Here is a 20,417-nt window from a genome sequence, read left to right on the forward strand (position 1 = left end):
CTCTCAGCGTGTGCAAATCTTCTATGTCACCAATAGATAATATGGGTTCTTTGACCTGGTTTGTGTGCAACATAGGTTTTACTTTGTTTTCATGCCATTTTTTTTATTTCAATTTACGTGTGAAAAAGAATAAGTCAATCCTACTTGTGGTGTAATTGAAACTTAAGGTTGGGCAGAAAGCACTCTACTCCACTCTATTGTTATCATGTAGACCCACTGGGGTAATACCGTGTTATCACTTGAATGAGATCTGAACACATTGGATTTACAGTCAAATAGATTGTCAGTTTACAATTCATTGTATTCAATTACATTTGAAGGTGGTTACAAAGAGGGCACCACATTGCATTTAATTTTACCCACTGGGGTTACAGTTTTTGGCAAACTAGGAAACTACGTTTCAATTTTATTGTTTGTTCAGAAATTATCTATACTTTTGTAAAATATTTGATTTATTGAATTGTATTCACATAAGAATGTTTAAATCATGTTTTGGTTTGGCAATTTGTGTTTATCAATGTGGTAAAGCTTCAAACAATTACATTATTATATATTCAATGTGATTTATCAACCATTCCAATATGGTGGCGTATTTTACTACAATCTTAAGGCCACACCGTAGTCCTTCGTTTGTATTGCCATTATGATTTGCACTATATCACATGCTGCACGTAGAATGTCTGACGACCCGTGACCAAGGAACTGAGGTTCTGAAAGGCGTCGGGGATATTGTTTGTCCTTGCTTTAATCAATAAAGCACGCTTTTGAAAGAAAATTGGGGCTCAGCGCAATCTTTGAATGAAGAAGGATTGATTTGCTGGCTGGATATTGAGGGGTCGCGACCCTGCCGGTAGCCCGCCACCACGTAAGAGGCAGAGATTAACCGCGAACCATGGTTTGAATATTTAATTATTTCTCTGCCCGCTGAACGTAACGCTGCGTATCCACTAAGGGAAGGGTGAAGTTTAAGCGAAGTGAAGGATTTGCGACGAACACGCATGGGAGGTCGGCTGACTTCTCTAACGGTGGATTGCAACCCTTCTGTGAGTAGCTGTTTAAAACCCGTTACTTCCCGACGGATCGCGTGCGGTGTGTGAGTTCAAGCTGGTGGAATAAACCGTGACGGGCGCGTCACGGTCTTCAAGCGTGTAAAGAAATTACATCTAAATGAAACCGGTCGTATGACACGTTCCACTCTACTCAAGCAAGATGTTGACAAATAGGGATGAGACACGACGAGAAGCAGCGGAGCTGCTATTCATACCTACCAAAGATGATCAAGATGGTGCGAACTATGTGGGTAGTGCAATCACTAATGAATCACGCAATAAAAAAGAACTGTGGGATAAACTGTGGAAGGCGGCTAAAATGGAACAGGCTAAATGGTGGGAGGCAACTGCCCTCCAAAAATATGTCGATTTTGGAAGAGTGCCAAGAGGGTTACGAATTTTCATTACCCCCACTTTCCAAGACCCTGATCCCAACTTGATTGAAGAATGGATGACAAACAATCATGAATGTTCCACAGTTATGCTGAAATTGTTGATCAAATATACACTAAGAGACACAGAACGTTTGGCATTGGAAATAGAAAAGCTGTCTGAAGTGTTAAAAAACAAATGCACAACAAGCGAATTGGAGACAGAAATGGGAAAATTGAAAACACGTTTGGCAAAAGCTGAAGATGAAATCAAAATAAAAAAACAGCGAAAATTCTATCGTGATGAAATGGATTATAAATTAGGTCAAATTCTTACTTTTGGCAAGAAATTCGATCATTTACGTGAGAAAACAACATCAAATATTGGCCAAATACAAGATACTACTGTTACTGGAGCAATCGGTGATGAAGTTCATATTGATGCGGCAACAACGTCACGACCACAAGAAGTAGAACTCCCGGAAATGGGAAAAAGCAAAACCCCGGAGGGAGTAAAATCCAGCATTTTAAAGGAGTACGACATCATTGCCAAGGGAAGACAGGAATCAGCAAGTCCCCAGGCATCAAGAGGTCGAGGTCGAGGTTGAGGCGCCAGAGGAGGCAAGCGGGGAGCAAAGCAGCAAGGAAATATACAAAGCCTTATGGGAATTGTGACAAGGGGCAAAACAGCCACACCATGAAGAACACCCTCACGGTACTGAACCTTTCTAATTGTTTGTTAACTAACGAACAAATTGATGTACTTTCTTTAGGATTGACTTTCTGCCCAACCTTAAGTTTCAATTACACCACAAGTAGGATTGACTTATTCTTTTTCACACGTAACTTGAAATTAAAAAAATTGCATGAAAACAAAGTAAAACCTATGTTGCACACAACCCAGGTCAAAGAACCCATATTATCTATTGGTGACATAGAAGATTTGCACACACTGAGAGAATTAGTGGATGATAATTGGGTAGACGATCCATTGTACAGCTTAGCACAGGAAGAAGTAACGATTGACCATTCATGTAAAAGTGGTTTTAAACCTAAATCGGTTTTCTTGCCTCAGATTTACAACGATTCAATAGAGGTATTCGAAAAGGGTGTACTTAATGAGTTTAAAAAATTAGCCAAAAGTAAAATTCGGTACAACAGCAATCTCACCAGGCGACAACAAACAGCTATCCTGGAATTGCAGAACAACAGGCAGATAGTTATTAAAAAAGCAGATAAAGGTGGGAATGTTGTTGTTTGGCCTGTTACTATGTATTTAGAAGAGGGTAGACGCCAACTTGATGATGAGAACAGTTACATTAAAAGTGACAGAAAATGTTACGAAAGAAGTAATGAAATTTATACAAATGAATTGGATAAATGGAAAAAGGATAATTTGATCTCCACTGATGAGTATACATTTTTATGTTGCAAATTTCCTAAATTAGCAGCTATGTACTTATTACCTAAAGTGCATAAAAACAAAGATGTTCCTCCAGGACGCCCTATCGTTTCCTCTATTGGAAGTATGTTTGAAAATACTTCTAAATACATCGATTACTTCTTAAGACCATATGTACAGGCTTTGCCCTCGTACGTCAAAGATACAGGGCATTTTTTGAAAATGATTGACAAGGTCACATGGGAACCTAATTACCTTTTGCTAACATTAGACGTAAATAGTCTATACACCTGCATACCACATGATTTGGGACTAGAAGCGTGCAGGTATTACTTAAAAGATCGACCGATTTGCTATCTCTTGCACACTGAGATGCTATTGTGCATGATGTCAACTTGTTTGAATTTTTTTTTTTCATTTTTTATCATGTGATATATCGCCAAGCCCGGGGAACGGCGATGGGGACCTGCTTCGCCCCTAGTTATGCAGGATTGTATCTTGGCTGGTGGGAGGAGCAGGTGGCGAGGAACATCATTGCCTTTAACCATCATGTCGTCCTCTGGGCTAGATATATCGATGATATTTTTTGCATTTGGCGAGGTGATGAAAAAGAGGCAGAGGTTTTTGTAGACTCTCTTAATGACAATAACTTGAATCTCAAATTCACTAGTACAATGAGTAAGAACATGATTGAGTTCTTAGATGTAGAAGTATTGTCAGTTGGAAACCGGTTGGAAAGCAAACTTTTCCGCAAAGCCACGGCCGGAAACAGCATCTTGCATGCGGCAAGCTGTCATCCTGTTAATCTTATCAACAGTATACCCTACGGGGAACTTTTAAGGGCGAGAAGAAATTGTAGCTCAGGTATTGCTTTTGCACAAGAGATGAACACGATGAGACAAAGATTTGAGGAAAGGGGTTATTCCCAAAAAGTGATTAGAAAAGCTTGTGAAAAAGTTATTAAAATTAAAAGAGAAGACTTATTTGAAACCAAGGCCATCACAGAAGGGGAAAATGAAACAATACGATTCATCACGACTTTCAGCAATCAGGCAAATGATGTGAGAAAATGTCTGAAAAAATTTTGGAAGGTGTTAAGAATCGATGAAACTTTAAGACAGCATATCGATGATTTTTCCAGAATTACTTTTCGTAGATGTCCTGCCTGAAAAGATGTCCTTTGTAAAAACACTTTGCCCGAAGCAGACAGCAGACCCAATATTCAGGGATTCTATACGTGCACTTCATGTAAAGCATGTAAAAACAGTGTCAATTGTAAACAGATAACTTTATCAAAAACCATGAAACCATGAAACCATTCATTATCACTAAACATCTGGGTTGAAAGTCATATTTTTGTGTATATGCCTTGGTATGCCCTTGTGAGTTGGTTTACATAGGCAGTTCCATCAACCAAGTAAAACTGCGCATTTTGGAACATATGCGTGCGATAACAAACGAGGATAGGCACTATCCTATTGCTAGACACTTTAAAGAATGTCACAATAAGGATATTAGTCTATTGAGGTATTGTGCTCTGGACAGAATTGGCATTTCTGAAAGAGGAGGAAATAGAACGCAAGAATTGTGCAGATTAGAATCCCGACTGATAATCAAATATGGAACGATGTCCCCAGGAGGGATTAATAAAGATGAAGAATTATCAGTCCATCTTGGTTAAAATAACATTAGGTTTCAATATCTGTATTGCAATTGAAATATTAAGTAAGCAGCTTTGATCTGACCATCTTTGATGTTATTTTAATTTTTTAACTCTAGAACCTCGTTATGTCATCCTGTTTGTATGATGTTTGTTGTGCTTTTAACAGGTTAATAAGAACCATTGTATTGATTAGTGCATTTTGGTTTATGTTTTATAGGAGACGGAGTGTATGCCTGATGGTGATGAATTGCAGTGTTATACTCCATTAATTGATATTATTGTAGCAAGTATAGATTGAAAGATCAGCCCACTCGGGCATGTACTCTATTGTTATCATGTAGACCCACTGGGGTAATACCGTGTTATCACTTGAATGAGATCTGAACACATTGGATTTACAGTCAAATAGATTGCCAGTTTACAATTCATTGTATTCAATTACATTTGAAGGTGGTTACAAAGAGGGCACCACATTGCATTTAATTTTACCCACTGGGGTTACAGTTTTTGGCAAACTAGGAAACTACATTTCAATTTTATTGTTTGTTCAGAAATGATCTATACTTTTGTAAAATATTTGATTTATTGAATTGTATTCACATAAGAATGTTTAAATCATGTTTTGGTTTGGCAATTTGTGTTTATCAATGTGGTAAAGCTTCAAACAATTACATGATTATATATTCAATGTGATTTATCATCCATTCCAATATGGTGGCGTATTTTACTACAATCTTAAGGCCACACCGTAGTCCTTCGTTTGTATTGCCATTATGATTTGTACTATATCACATGCTGCACGTAGAATGTCTGACGACCCGTGACCAAGGAACTGAGGTTCTGAAACGCGTCGGGGATATTGTTTGTCCTTGCTTTAATCAATAAAGCACGCTTTTGAAATAAAATTGGGGCTCGCGCAATCTTTGAATGAAGAAGGATTGATTTGCTGTCTGGATATTGAGGGGTCGCGACCCTGCCGGTAGCCCGCCACCACGTAAGAGGCAGAGATTAACCGCGAACCATGGTTTGAATATATATATATACATACATATATATATATATATATATATATATATATTCAGTGAAAAAACCATAGGTTTCACAGACGTTATAGTTAGCTGGACATTTCACTCGTAAAAAACCAATGAAATTCCCCCGTTATAGTTAGTTAAGCTAACTATAACTCGCGCACCCGCAATCCACTGCTGATGACGTCACATATAACATCACTCATGACATGGTCACTGACATCACTCATGACATCACTGATGACATCTCAAATGACATCACTGATGACATCACTGATGACATCATCCAGTGAATGTGTGTTTTTCTGAAAATTACATATGTTTTAAATATGTATATCTCAAGGTCGATGGAAGAATAAATGGGTATATAAGTGTCTAAATGGATGATTTCTTTTGAAAAATATATTTTGTAACTGACTGATAAAGTGTATCAAAGTGAATACATGGCTTAGTGAGTAATGTTTTAATATGTAAATATCTGTATCAGTCTCTCACTTTGTGTATAAGTGGCTGCATGGGTTGGTGAGTAGCTACATGGGTGTCTATATAGGTTATTAGTTGGTTTTTTGAGTATCAGTCTGAGTGTCTGCATGGTTTGGTGGGGGGTATTACGTAGTGCATAGGTGCATGAATGAGTGACTCACTGTATGTGTTGAAGACAGCATGTGTGCAGGACTGTATGGGTGGATGAGTGTGTGTATGGGTGTGTTAGTGAGTGAATGACTCTCTCAATAGTGTCTCCATGAGTAACTAGTTATGTTTTAAACTAGTATATGTGACTATTGGTGTATATAAGTGAGTATATGTGATAGTGAGAGATTGGAAGAGTTCCTGTATCAATAAGTATGTGTTTCTATAAGTGATTGTTTAAAAGACCAAGTATGTGTAAGTTTCCGTAGAAGTAAGTGTGGTGGTGTGTGTATAACTGTATATGAAGGTAAATGGATGTTTGATTCTTTATTAGCATGAGTGACTATGTGTGTGAGTAACTCTATGGATGAGTGGCATTGTGTAACAGGATGTACAGGTGTATGAGTACATATGAGTGAGTACATGTATGAGTGACTGTATAGGACTGTTGGTAAATGAGTAGATGTGTATGTGGTTCTTAGAATTACAGAAGAGTTTGTTGAAACTGGTATTGGAATTTCCATTAATTTTTTATTTTTTAGTCTCTATTTTTTATTGTGTGTATCAAAGGTTATATTAGGGTGAGAGGAGGTCTGCCACTTTTTCACAAGGATGATGTCATCAGTGATGTCATCAGTGATGTCATTTGAGATGTCATCAGTGATGTCATGAGTGATGTCAGTGACCATGTCATGAGTGATGTTATATGTGACGTCATCAGCAGTGGATTGCGGGTGCGCGAGTTATAGTTAGCTTAACTAACTATAACGGGGGAATTTCATTGTTTTTTTACGAGTGAAATGTCCAGCTAACTATAACGTCTGTGAAACCTATGGTTTTTTCACTGAATTTGCAAGGTTTTTTAAATGCTAATTCCTAACTATAACGTGTGTGAAACCCATGGTTTTTTCAGTGAATTTGTATGGTTTTTTAAATGCTAATTCTTATATTTAACGTGTGTGTTTTTTTTGGGTTTTTTTGCAAGGTTTTTTACATCTTTTTATTTTTACTTTATATTCTCTTTAAAGACTATGGTAAAATTTTAAAAATTCTGCAATATATATTTTTTTCACCTTTTTTTTTTTTTAACCAAACAGGTAAGATATATTAGTATAACATAGTGATTCTTTTTTTCCATTTTTTTTTTCTTTTTTTTTTTTACGTGCGCGTACGGTAAGATTACCGTAAGCGCACGTTTTGCTTTATGTACGTAATATTTCTACTCTGTTTGCGTAGACGTGCGTACTGCGTACGTGGCGCGTAAGCGCATACGTTACACGCGTACGTTACGCGGAAGTGTTGGGGCGTGCCTGTTATGCGCATGCATGCGTGCGCGTGTCTTTTATACGCGCATGCGTACTTTTACCGTAAGCGCTCCGTAAGCGCTCCGTAAGCGTAACGTACGCTCACGGTGGGTCATGTGATGAAGAAACAACACTTTTGATTGGTTTAAACTACTTTCAGTTCTAGAACTCTCCTACACCACGCCCATTCCCCTCATTTCTGCTTGTGATCCCTTAGGAGAAGGAGCTGAGTTGTCTTTGGGATACAATGGCAGACCAGCAGTCCTCTTCTTCGAGTGAGGCTAGCAGCACCACCATCAGGCAGAGAAGGAGGAAACAAAAGAGCTCTTTTATATGGGAGTATTTTACGTTTCCAGAGGGCAAGAAAAAGGTAAATGCTCCTTTAGTGACTTGCAAGCTTTGTACTTTCTAGAGGTAATCCTAACAAGAAGTATTCTTTCGGGAATCACACTATGTTAAGACACCTTCAGGATGCACACCCTAGGACAAATGCTCGACATACTGGAGCAAACCCTTCAGTAAGTCGACCGAGCACATCCACAGCAGATCAGCCGAGTACATCTTCGGCAGCTCAGCTGAGCCCTTCATCTGTGGGGGGAGAATCACCTTTTTCTGGTCCTCTGGAAACTAACCCTCGATTTGCGAGGGTTACAATGCGGTGTTCTAATTGTCATGGTCTAATTGTTCGTGGGGAGACCAGTGTTCCCCTAATTAACAACAGAATAGACCAGCACATTTGTCCTACCAGCTAATATTCCCATTCTTTCTTTCCTCTGTCCCTGTATGAACACAACGGCTCTTTTAAGAGCCAACCTTACCTTTCAACTTTTTTTAATTTTTTTTTTTAAACTTTTTTTCTTTTTTTTTACCGTACGCGTACGGTAAGCGTATATATATATATATTTTTTTTTAAAAACACTAAAATACAATTACCACATTACAAGGTCCTTGAGGGATTAATAACGAAAAACTGAAAATCTGATTGAGGAGAAGTGGAAAAAAAGGACCATGAAATTTCTGACTTACCTGACCCACCCAAAAAATTAAATATCAATTTAAATTTTATTTAAATTGCTAGAAAAATGGTTTTATTTTTCGAAAATTTTCTTTCTCAATCTGAAAAAAAAGAAAAACGTATTAATATTTAATAAAACATGTTATAATACAGTACACGTATTTACATATTTTCCAAAAACAATTTTTTGCCATTTTTTTGCTGTTTTCAGAATATATTGCATTTCACTATAAATCGTGAAAGCAATTGCATTCATCACTTAACAGCGGGCAAAAAAAAAATAACAATCTCAAAGATTGTTTTAAAAAAGCCCAGAATCTCTTCTCACTTAAATATAACATTATAGAAATGCAAAATATTCAATAAAAATATAATCTAATAACCATAACTATTTCTAAAAAATACCGTCTGACAATTTTGTTACAGAAGCATAATCACAAAAATAATATATCTCAAATAACTCCACAATTCTTCTGGTTACCTTTCCTTTAGGCCAAATGGTAATTTTTAAATTCTTTTTTGATTAAATTTCCAATGGTAATCCAATAAAATTCCAAAATTTGATTTGTACAGATGTTACCAATACTCTCTAAAATTTTGGTTTCCGAAAGATTAATTAGGAATTAAATAAGTCCACAATACAATTGGTTACCTTTCCTTTAGGCCAAATGGTAATTTTAAAAATCTTTTTATTAGAAAATTCCAATGGTAATCCAATAAAATGGTAAAATTGATTTGTACAGATGTTGCCAATTCTCTCTAAAATTTAGGTTTCAGGAAGATTAGATAGGAATTTGCTAAATCAAAAGGCAAACGTTGCTTAAAAACCAATTGACAATCATTACACATTGTCCAGCCTTTTTCACATTTTAGATAAACTGTGTAATGACCAGAAGTTACAGTAGGTCTATCATGGAAAATTATTGCAACTGTTACAAAAGTTTTTCCTGAAATTGATAATTGCTGTCCTGTAAACTTCTTTATTAAAGTATCCAATTTTGAACCATCAGCTCTACATCGTTGCATCATTAAAATTACATACTGTCCGTATTCCTTTAAAATTAACGTTGAAAACATGTCAGATTTACACTCACCGCATTCCATGCTATGATTAGCATCTTTAACCCCTTCAGCGCTGCGCAGATTCCCCCGCGGTGCTGAAGGGTTCTAGCGCGGGCGTGGTCATGACGGAACGGTTCCGTCATGAGCACAGCTCAACCGATGCTCATGACGGAACCGTTCCGTCATGAGCATCGAAGGGGTTAACTAATTTAGCAAAAGTGACTGATTTACTCTCTGGCAATGTTAAATAAATAAACCTTTCAGAATCAACATTAGAGCCACATGTATTGAAACAGTTTTCACAACTATGTTCCCATTTATAAGACAGACCAAACATATTTTCTATTTGTACCCCTTCTTCTTCCAGTACCTGAAGAAAATACATCAAGAATTCCTGTGCATCTTGCTGTACATTTTGAGAAAACTGTGTACATCCTGAACATACATCTAAAAGTTTTCTAATTTCAGTAGCACTTTCTATTTTAGTTTTATCAATACTCAGCTTTTCAAAAAGGAGACTCAGCACAGAACAGAATCTTTTTCCCTGATTTACTATTATCTGCTCTTGCAAACTTTCAAGATAAAATACAACATTCAGCACTACATTAGCGTAGCAGTTGACACCAGAGCTATTTTCAAAATGACAACCAATAACCTCTTCAACATTGTCCTTTTTCTTTTTGCTTGCAATTACATCACTCTTCTTTTGTTTTCTCTTCTCTACATCCTCATTACAGATATTCTCAATTCTCCTTTTCCGAGAAACAACATGTTTTTCCAACACAGGATACTGACCTAAATGAGGAGCATAGGTTCTTCTTAATCTATTATACTCCTTTACACAATTTGCATCAGCACTAACTTTTGAGTCATCAAAGTCTATCATGAATAAACCAGATAATGTTTTCACTCGTGACAAAGCAACATAAGCCATACCTTCTTTGAACACAGTTGAACCAATGTTCACAAATATTTATTATTTATTTTATTTTTTGCATGTGTACTGCGCATCGGCTACCCAAAAGGGTTTCCCGGCGCATTTAGCTGTTGCAGGTGGGAAGAGATGGTATTGTTTTTATTTATCGAATAACCAGGGTTTTAACAGCTTTCGAAAACTGGAATAGTTAGGCTCATTTCTCAATGAAATAGGGAGAGAATTCCAGTGAGATGGGCCTAAGTAGGCAAAGGATTTGCCTCCTATGCGGGTGCGTTTAAATTTTGGAATTCTGAAACGGCCCTGGGTGGCCGATCTGAGGTTCCTGGATGGAATATATGTGTTTACCAATGAGCAAAGGTACCTCGGGGCTGTATTGGCTTTTATTTTATACATGTAGGAGAGAGCTTTAAATTTCACTCGATTTTCAATGTTCAGCCAATGCAGTTTGCGCCGGAATGTAGAGACTGATTCCCTTTTAGGTATATTGCATAGTAATCTGACTGCCGCATTTTGCGCCATTTGTAGACGATGGAGATTGGCTTTATTTGATCCCAGATAAAGGACATTCCCATAATCTAAACGGGATGTTATTAAGGCGTTCACCACTGTTTTCCTAGTTGATTCAGGGAGCATCCAGCAGATTTTTCTCAGCCATCGTAAGATGGAAAAACAAGTGGCTGCCACTCTGACTGATTGTGCATGCATGCTCAGAGAATCATCCAGGAGCACACCCAGATTACGCACTTGTGAAACCGGGTTAGGGAGATTGCCCATTTTCTCTGGCCAATGTTGATGGCTCCATAGATGTTTCTGTTTCCCTAAAATGATCACCTCTGTTTTTTCACCGTTTAGTTTTAGGAAATTTTCCTTCATCCAAGTTGCGATGTTATTCAGTCCAGTTTTAAGCGCAGAGATGTCATTTACTTTTTGGGCCGTCAAAAAAAAAAAAAATTGTGAGTCGTCTGCATATGAATAGATCGTGAGTCCCGCCTCCTCAACCAACTCAGCCAAAGGCTTAACGTAAATGTTGAAGAGAAGTGGGCTCAGGATAGATCCCTGTGGTACACCATGACTGAAAGAATGGATCTTGGAGCATGTGTTTTGAGAAAAAACTTGAAATGTCCTATTTGAAAGGAAGTCCTGAATCCATTTCAAAGCATCCCCTCTGATTCCTACGTTACTCAGAGTGTTTAAGAGCACCTCATGAGAGATGGTATCGAAAGCAGCGCTCAAATCCAAAAGGATGAGCGCTACTGTTTCGTCATTATCCAATTTCTGGCGAATAGTCTCAGTGACACCCAGCAGCGCAGTTTCCGTTGAGAAACCTGCCCTAAATCCAGACTGTGATTGGTGAAGAAGTTGGTAAGTGTTCGCATATTGTGTCAACTGAAGGTGGATGTGTTTTTCTAAAATTTTAGATAGAATAGGGAGTAAGGAGATGGAACGGTAGTTTTTTATATCCATTACATCAGCATTAGGTTTTTTCAGCAGAGGGTGGATCATAGCATGCTTCCATATGGGAGGAACTTTAGCCTCTTTAATTGACATGTTGAGTACCTGCGTTATAATAGGTATCACCGATGGATTTAACTGCTTAAGGATGTTAGCTGGAATAGGATCCTTAGGAGACCCCGATTTGATAGAATTTAATAGGTCTTGAACAGTATTAGTAGTTAATAGAGGCCAATCTTTAAGTTCATGCTCGATCTTTCTTCGATTGGAAGGTTGTGTGCCCTCTGATGCAGTAACTTTTGGCCCTGGAACTTCCGTATCCTGTAGGATGATATCATGATAGATACCTTCCACTTTATTTATGAAGAAGTTCGCTAGTTCTTCACATTTGGATAGGGATAAAATGGGTGGTTTGGCAATTGTGTCTGAGCCAGCCAATGATTTCACTGTGTTAAAAAGTGTTTTAGCACAGTTAGAGGCCTTATTGATGGTTTGATTTACGAAGGTGGCACGTGCAAGCTTACATTCCTTATGATATTCGCTTAGGGCTGCTTTATAAGCTGCTTTATCAATGGGGTTATAGTTTTTCCTCCAGTGTCTTTCGAGAGTTTTACAGCTAGATTTTAATATTTTCAGAGAATCAGTATACCATGGTGCTGGGGGATGATGAGTAATTTTATTTTGTTTGCAGTTAGGAAGGCATAGGTCCACAGCTTTAGTAAGCCAGCATTGGATATCATTTGCTAGTGGGTCTATTTGTTGTTTCATCGATGGTATATGTGCCTCTAGACATCTGTTCATTTTCTCTACGTCTAACCTCTTCCAGTTTCTTGACGACTTCTCTATGCGAGTTGTGTCGTTTCTTTTGTTAGTATTGTAAGGTGATATCAAAGAGAATTTGATAAGATAGTGGTCAGACCAGATTGTAGGTAATGCTGGGGAGCAGGTAATTGTATCTAAATTAGTGAAAACAGGATCTAAAAAATGTCCTGCTCTGTGAGTGGGCCCTTCACTTACCAATTTAAGGTTTTGAGAGGCCATGTCCGCAATAAGTCTTATACTATTTCTACAGGTAAGATCTTCTAGATGCAGATTTAAATCTCCTAGCACAGTAAAATTGGCCTTATTTGTTATCTGGAACGAGATTTGTTCCATCAATGCAGAAATCCAATTAGTCATCAAATCGGGTGGTCTATATATAAGTATCCCAGAAAAAGTAAAGTAGGCAGATAGGGTAAGTTTAAAGAGGGCAGCTTCACCTGTTGTAATGGGAAGTTCTTCAAGAGTGCAGCTGAAGTTTTTTTTGAAGATTACTGCAATTCCCCCCCCTGTCTTGTTAATACGATCTACTCTTACTATAGCATAGTTCGAGGGTAGGGCTATTGCTAAGTTAGGTCCTGAACTTTCCTGGAGCCACGTTTCAGTGATAAACACTGCATCCGGTTTTTCATTAAAAAGAATATCAAACATATTAGCACTATGTTTGGAGAGAGACCGGCAGTTTATGCTTATCATGTTATATGTTATAGGATCAATGCATTTTTTCATCTGATAGGGATTTTCAGTACATTTGGCATTGAGTGTAAAGCCACAACAATTGCAGAGAAAAGGTTCCAATATATTGTGGGCTCTGGCACACTTAATTATTCTGGGTTCTCCGATGGTTTTTAAATTATCAGTGTCATATGTATAGGTCCTTATCTTACCTAGTTGTTTCTGTGGGGAAGGGTTGGATGGTAATTCTCCTGAATTTCTAGCAGGGATTTTGGCCCTCGGCCCGGGCCAGGCGCGGACGGGCGCAGACGGGCTTGCCTTTGGCGCGCCTTCGGCACGCCGCCGGCACGCCCGTTGCGCGCGTCCGCTGCGCGGACCTACAGAGGAGTCCATTTTATTTCAGCAGCGCCACAACAACTAGCCCGCTGCCAGGTCTGATTACCTCCCAAGATGGCGGCAGAAATCGATCGGCAGATTCTGGGGGTGTTTTCGGCGTCCCCTGTCCAGAGCCTAATCGTCTGGATCAGGTAGGATTAAACAGAACAGCAAATCAGGCTTGACCTCGCTATTAGCATGTATTTAATTAAAAAAGCGGCTCCAATGTCAGCGCGAGTTTTGTTTCCAAATTCTCATCGGTTTTCAGGTAGAACAGTTATAGTAACCTTGGTTATTACAGATAGCTAAAAGACTCCCGGCTTTCCGCCTCAGGAGTTACACACACACAAACTAACAGCTAGGGAAAAGCAGGTGCTAAAGGGCGTCTTTTATTTCAGCAGCGCCACAACAACTAGCCCGCTGCCAGGTCCGATTACCTCCCAAGATGGCGGCAGAAATCGATCGGCAGATTCTGGGGGTGTAAAGCACAATCTACAGTTAATCCTTGAGACTTGTGAAAAGTTACAGCATATGCTAGAGAAAACGGAAACTGCTTCCTACGTACATATAAGTCTTTCACAAGCAAAAAAGGGACTGAACAACGACAAATGTCTTTAACCTCTTCAATCTGATCAAACTTTATTTTTAAAAATTCAATCCCATCTTTTTTCTGGTAGTTCACAAAACCCACAACTTTACCCATAGCTCCATTCACTAAGCCTTTTTCAACATCCAAATTTCTCCTTAAAAATACTCTACAGTTCATGCAAACATATAGATTTTTTTCTAATCCAGCTGTTTTCGAAATTTTCTTCTCTAGAGAATCCAATTTTTTTCTCAGTTCGCCTGTTAATGTAATTGTAATACTTTCATGCTGAATTTTGTCCACTGCTTCCAATTTCTTAATCTCTTCCTTTTCCAATTCCAAAAGTTCCTCATTGAATATTGAGCATTCACATAGAGTTGGCATTAAGCAGATTACACTTTTCTTTTCTGCAATGTTCTTGTATATTTTCTCTGCAACTATTTCTTCCTTTGGGAATAAATTATGTAGCAACCGACTCTGTAATGCTTTCCTGCCAACTTCAGTGAGTAGTCCAATTCTGATATCTTTCAGAATACTTGCATAATCTTCATCGTTTGCTTGCCTCATATTAGTAGTAAGTTCCTTGTACTCAAAGAAGGACCAAATATTTGTATTACCAATGCTTCCCAATGACTTCTTTGTGTCTTCATGTGTAACAGTATTAAACACTGGTTGTCCTTTAACTGGAGTAAGCTGTAGAAGATCCCCAAAAACTATGACATGTTTTCCACCAAATAACACGTCATAGTCTCTCCTTAGAATTTGCTGCATTCTTAAATGCACAAAGGCAAGCATTAAGTTTGATACCATGCTCACCTCATCAATAATGAGAACTTGCATCTTCTTCAACACTCTTGACACTTCGAAGCATGCTTCTCCTGTTAGCTTGTGGTATTCTATTTTGTTCTCATGCTCCACTGGTAACATTAGCAAACGATGTAAGGTAATTCCTTTTATGTTATATGCTGCTAACCCAGTTGGAGCAGTAACCACACAAGACAAAGTTGAATCCGTTTTTTGCTGTAGGTAGCTTCTGGTGACTTTTATTAAGAAACTTTTTCCAGTTCCAGCTTGTCCGCTTACATACATCCTGATTGGTTGAAATGATGTGCATGAGCACTCTTTTTTTTCATGTAGTAATCCGTGATCAATTTTGTTTCTGATCTCTTCATAAATTTGTTGCTGCTCTTCATTCAGTTGTCCTTCCAAATTTGGTAAGTCTATTAATCTCAAATGACATCACTGATGACATCATCCAGTGAATGTGTGTTTTTCTGAAAATTAAATAGGTTTTATATAAGTATATCTCAAGCTCGATGGAAGATTAAATGGGTATATAAGTGTCTAAATGGATGATTTTTTTTGAAAAATGTATTGTGTAACTGATTGTTAAAATGTATCATAGTGAATACATGGCTTAGTGAGTAATGTTTAAATATGTAAATATCTGTATCAGTCTCTCACTTTGTGTATAAGTGGCTGCATGGGTTGGTGAGTAGCTGCATGGGAGTCAATATAGGTTATTAGTTGGTTTTTTGAGTATCAGTGTGAGTGTCTGCATGGTTCGGTGGGGGGTATTACGTAGTGCATAGGTGCATGAATGAGTGACTCACTGTATGTGTTGAAGACAGCATGTGTGCATGACTATATGGGTGGATGAGTATGTGTAAAGGTGTGTTAGTGAGTGAAAGACTGTCTCAATAGTGTCTCCATGAGTAACTACATATGTTTTTAACTGTTATATGTGTCTTTTGGTGTATATAACTGAGTATATATGAGAGTAAGATATTGAAAGAGTTCCTGTATGAATAAGTATGTGTTTCTATAAGTGATTGTTTAAAAGACTAAGTATGTGTAAGTTTCTGTAGAAGTAGGTGTGGTGGTGTGTGTATAACTGTATATGCAAGTAAATGGATGTTTGATTCTTTATTAGCATGAGTGACTTTGTGTGTGAGTAACTCTATGGATGAGTGGCGTTGTGTAACAGGATGTACAGGTGTATGAATACATATGATGAGTGACTACATGTATGAGTGACTGTATAGGACTGTTGGTGAATGAGTGGATGTGTATGTGGTTCTTAGAATTACTGAATAGGTTGTTGTAACTGATATTGATATGTTCATTATTTCGAACATTTTAGTTTCATTTTTTTAAATGTGTGTATTAAAGGTTATATTAGGGGAAGAAGAGGTCTGCTACTATTTCACAAGGATGATGTCATCAGTGATGTCATCAGTGATGTCATTTGAGATGTCATCAGTGATGTCATGAGTGATGTCAGTGACCATGTCATGAGTGATGTAATATGTGACGTCATCAGTAGTGCATTGCGGGCGCGCGAGTTATAGTTAGCTGAACTAACTATAACGGGGAAATTTCATTGTTTTTTTACGAGTGAAATGTCCAGCTAACTATAACATGCGTGAAACCTTTGGTTTTTTCATTGAATTTCTAAGGTTTTTTAAATGCTAATTCCTAACTATAACGTGTGTGAAACCTATGGTTTTTTCAGTGAATTTGCAAGGTTTTTTAAATGCTAATCCCTAACTATAACATGTGTGAAACCCATGGTTTTTTCAGTGAATTTGCAAGGTTTTTAAAATGCTAATTTCTAACTATAACGTGTGTGATACCCATGTTTTTTTCAGTGAATTTGTACGGTTTTTTAAATGCAAATTTTTTTTTGTCATTTTTTGTAACCCTTTGTATAAAATAATATATGTACTATATCCTGCATTATGGAAAGGTTTTTTTTTTTTTATTTATGCATTTTTTTCCGTGCGCGTACGGTAAGCTGACGGTGCGCGCTTCGTACGTCATAAGTACGGTGCGCGTACGTGAGTGACGTACGCGTACACCCGGAAGCAACGTCGCGGGTACGCAGGGGCGTGTAATGCGCATGCGCGATTGTGACATACACGGTGCGTAAGCGCACCGTAAGCGTCACGTGCGCGCACGGCAGGTCATGTGACTTACAAAGAACACTTTTTATTGGTTGAAATTACTTTCACTTCCAGAAACTTCCCACACCACACCCATTCCCCTCATTACTGCTTGAAAGAACACTTTTCATTGGTTGAAACTACTTTCAGTTCCAGATTCTTCCCACACCACACCCATTCCCCTCATTTCTGCTTGTGATTCTCTAGGAGCAGGAGCTGGATTGACATTGGGATACAATGGCAGAACAGCAGACCTCTTCTGAGAGTGAGGCCAGCAGCACCACCATGATCCAGAGAAGGAGGAAACAAAAGACTTCTTTTGTATGGGAGTATTTCACTTTTCCAGAGGGGGAGAAAAAGGTGAATGCTCCATTGGTCACTTGCAAACTTTGTGGTCGTGTTTTATCAAGAGGAAATCCAAGGAGGAAATACTCCTTTGGAAATCACTCTATGAAGAGACACCTCCAGGACAGACACCCAAGGACCTTTGCTCGACATGCTGAAGAAAACCCTTCAGTAAGTCACCAGAGCCCAGCCTCAGATGCTCAGCCGAGTACATCATCGGCAGCTCAGCTGAGCCTTTCCTCTGATGTGGGAGCATCACCTTCTTCTTTTCCTGTGGACATCAACCCTCGATTTGGGAGGGTTGAAATGAGGTGTACAAGATGTGGTGGTCTTATTGTTTTTGGGGAGATCAGTCTTCCCCTTATTAACAATAAGATAGACCAGCATGTTTGTAGACGCTCATAATACTCCCATTCTTTCTTTCCTCCATCCCTGTATGAACCCAACGGCTCTTATAAGAGCCAACCTTACCTCTCAACTTTTTTTTTATTTTTTCTTTGAAACTTTTTTTAAATTTTTTTTTACCGTACGCGTACGGTAAGCGTATTTTTTTTTTTTTTTAAAAACACTAAAAATCAATTACCACATCTCAAGATCCTTGAGAAATTAATAACTAATTTTTTTAAATCTTTTAGAGATAAAGTGGACCAGACCACAAAGTATGCAAGTGACCAATTGAGCATTCACCTTTTTCTCCCCCTCTGGAAAAGAAAAATACATTATGAATCCACTTTTCAGATTCTGAAAACAGCACATGTCCAAACTGCTTTTTCAGACCACCACCATGTGTAACCTGGGTGGCTGCCTACATCCCAGCAAGGGCAACCAGCCTTAGTGATGCTGAATGTATTTGCATTACTGAGTCCAACCTCAAACCCTTAAACTATTCTTTTTTTATACCAGTACACCTTAATTTATCGTGAAAACATAGTCCATATTATTTTACATGTTCTTCACATTTAAATTTCTCCCAAAACAGAAAATGATAAACACAACTTCAACAAAAGGAATTCCATTTCTATTATTCATTTCTTAATTTACCATATACATCCCCTCTCAAACTCTAAACTCACCTTTAAAATTAGTTAGCTGTGAAAGAAATGTGGCACTCAAACAGCAGATTATCAGAGCCAGGATCTCTTTTCTTTACACCTCTCTCCTATTCTCTTTCTATTGGTTGAAAACCAACCCTTTTCCAAAAGTACCCTTCCCCCAACTTGACTTCTGCCTAGTACCCTTCCCCCAACTTGACTTCTGCCTGCTACCATAGCAACAGCTCATGGAACACTGCTGTGTGGAGTTAGGTCAGAAGTGCGCCAAACAATGTTTCAATTCCACAGAGCAAGAGTGCTTGACTTTTCAAACCTAACAGCTAATCCAAAGTACTGTTCTTTGGTAACACATTTTTCTGTACCAATACAAAACATGCTTCTATTAATTTACACATGCAGCCTAGTTTTTATTCTAGAATGGTATGAAACAGCCAATCAGTTCTTTTTTTTATGAAAAAAATATGTATGCCTCCATTTCCAAACTGTCTTTCATTTCATTTTCCCATACTACTGAATTACACCTCCTGAGTGCATCCAGATCTCCTTGGAAGATGTTCACAGTGTGGATTGTTGGGCACAGCTATGTCTTCTGGAGTGAAAAGTATGCAGAGAAAACAGGTATGGTGAGAGACCTTGCTTTGCCAAATGTAGACATTAAATGGATTGGTCAGAGAGGGTTAAAGTGGCACCAATTGATGCCATTGGTGAAATCCTTCATGCAAATCCAACACCCTGACCTCATAATAGTGCACTGTGGTGGCAATGACCTAGGCACTTTGACTGGGGTAGGTCTGGAAATGCTTATGAAGGACACCTTTGCACAACTGTTTTCACTTTTCCCTAAAACTGCCTTTGTGTTTTCTAACATATGCCAAAGGCAAAAATGGAACTGGTCCAATCATTTCTGTCCGCAGATTGACAAAGCAAGAAAGCACGTCAATAAATCTGTTTCTGCTTTCCTCCGTGACTATGGTATGGGTTCCATTTACCACAACAACTTGCGTTACGACATGCAAGACATTTATAGAGGAGATGGTGTACACTTCAATGATGAAGGGAACAGAGTCTTCCTCTTGAACCTTAGACTCTGCATCGGTACTTACTTGTAGGTACCACTAAAAAATCACTTCATAAACACTCTCTTTTTAGAGCCCCCTAATATCTAAACACTTAAATCTGAATTTTATTTCTCTTTTTATTTTTTTTTTCTACCGTACGCGTACGGTAAGCTTACCGTAAGCTTACCGTACGCGTACCCCGCGATTTTTTTAAAAAAAATAATAAATGTTTTCTTTGAACTTTTCTGTCCTTCTTTGACCCCCTTACAAATGTTAGGGGGTCTGTAACTCTCCACCTTGCCCCCTTTTCAAGATATCACTCTTTTTTTTCTGAGTGAAAAACACGAAATGGCGGCCGCCGCTTCCTGGCTTCGACCGATTCGAATGTTTACTAAGATCTAAGGGCCAATCAGAATCGCGCTCGCGCACGCCACCGTACGCGTACGGTAAGCGCACCGTAAGCGCACGGTAAGCTGCCACAGATATATATATTGATTAAAAGGCTATTTTCTCAGATTCTACTGAACAGATTTACACCAAACCTACAAAAGGCACTTCCTTGACCTAGGGACTACCTCTCTGCCAAATTTCAAGTAATTCTGTTCAGCCGTTCGGGCTGTAGCCCTGTCTAAAGGTCCTATGGAAAAAT

Source organism: Triturus cristatus, chromosome 6 (genome assembly GCF_964204655.1).
Source record: "Triturus cristatus chromosome 6, aTriCri1.1, whole genome shotgun sequence".
Classification (NCBI taxonomy): Eukaryota; Metazoa; Chordata; class Amphibia; order Caudata; family Salamandridae; genus Triturus; species Triturus cristatus.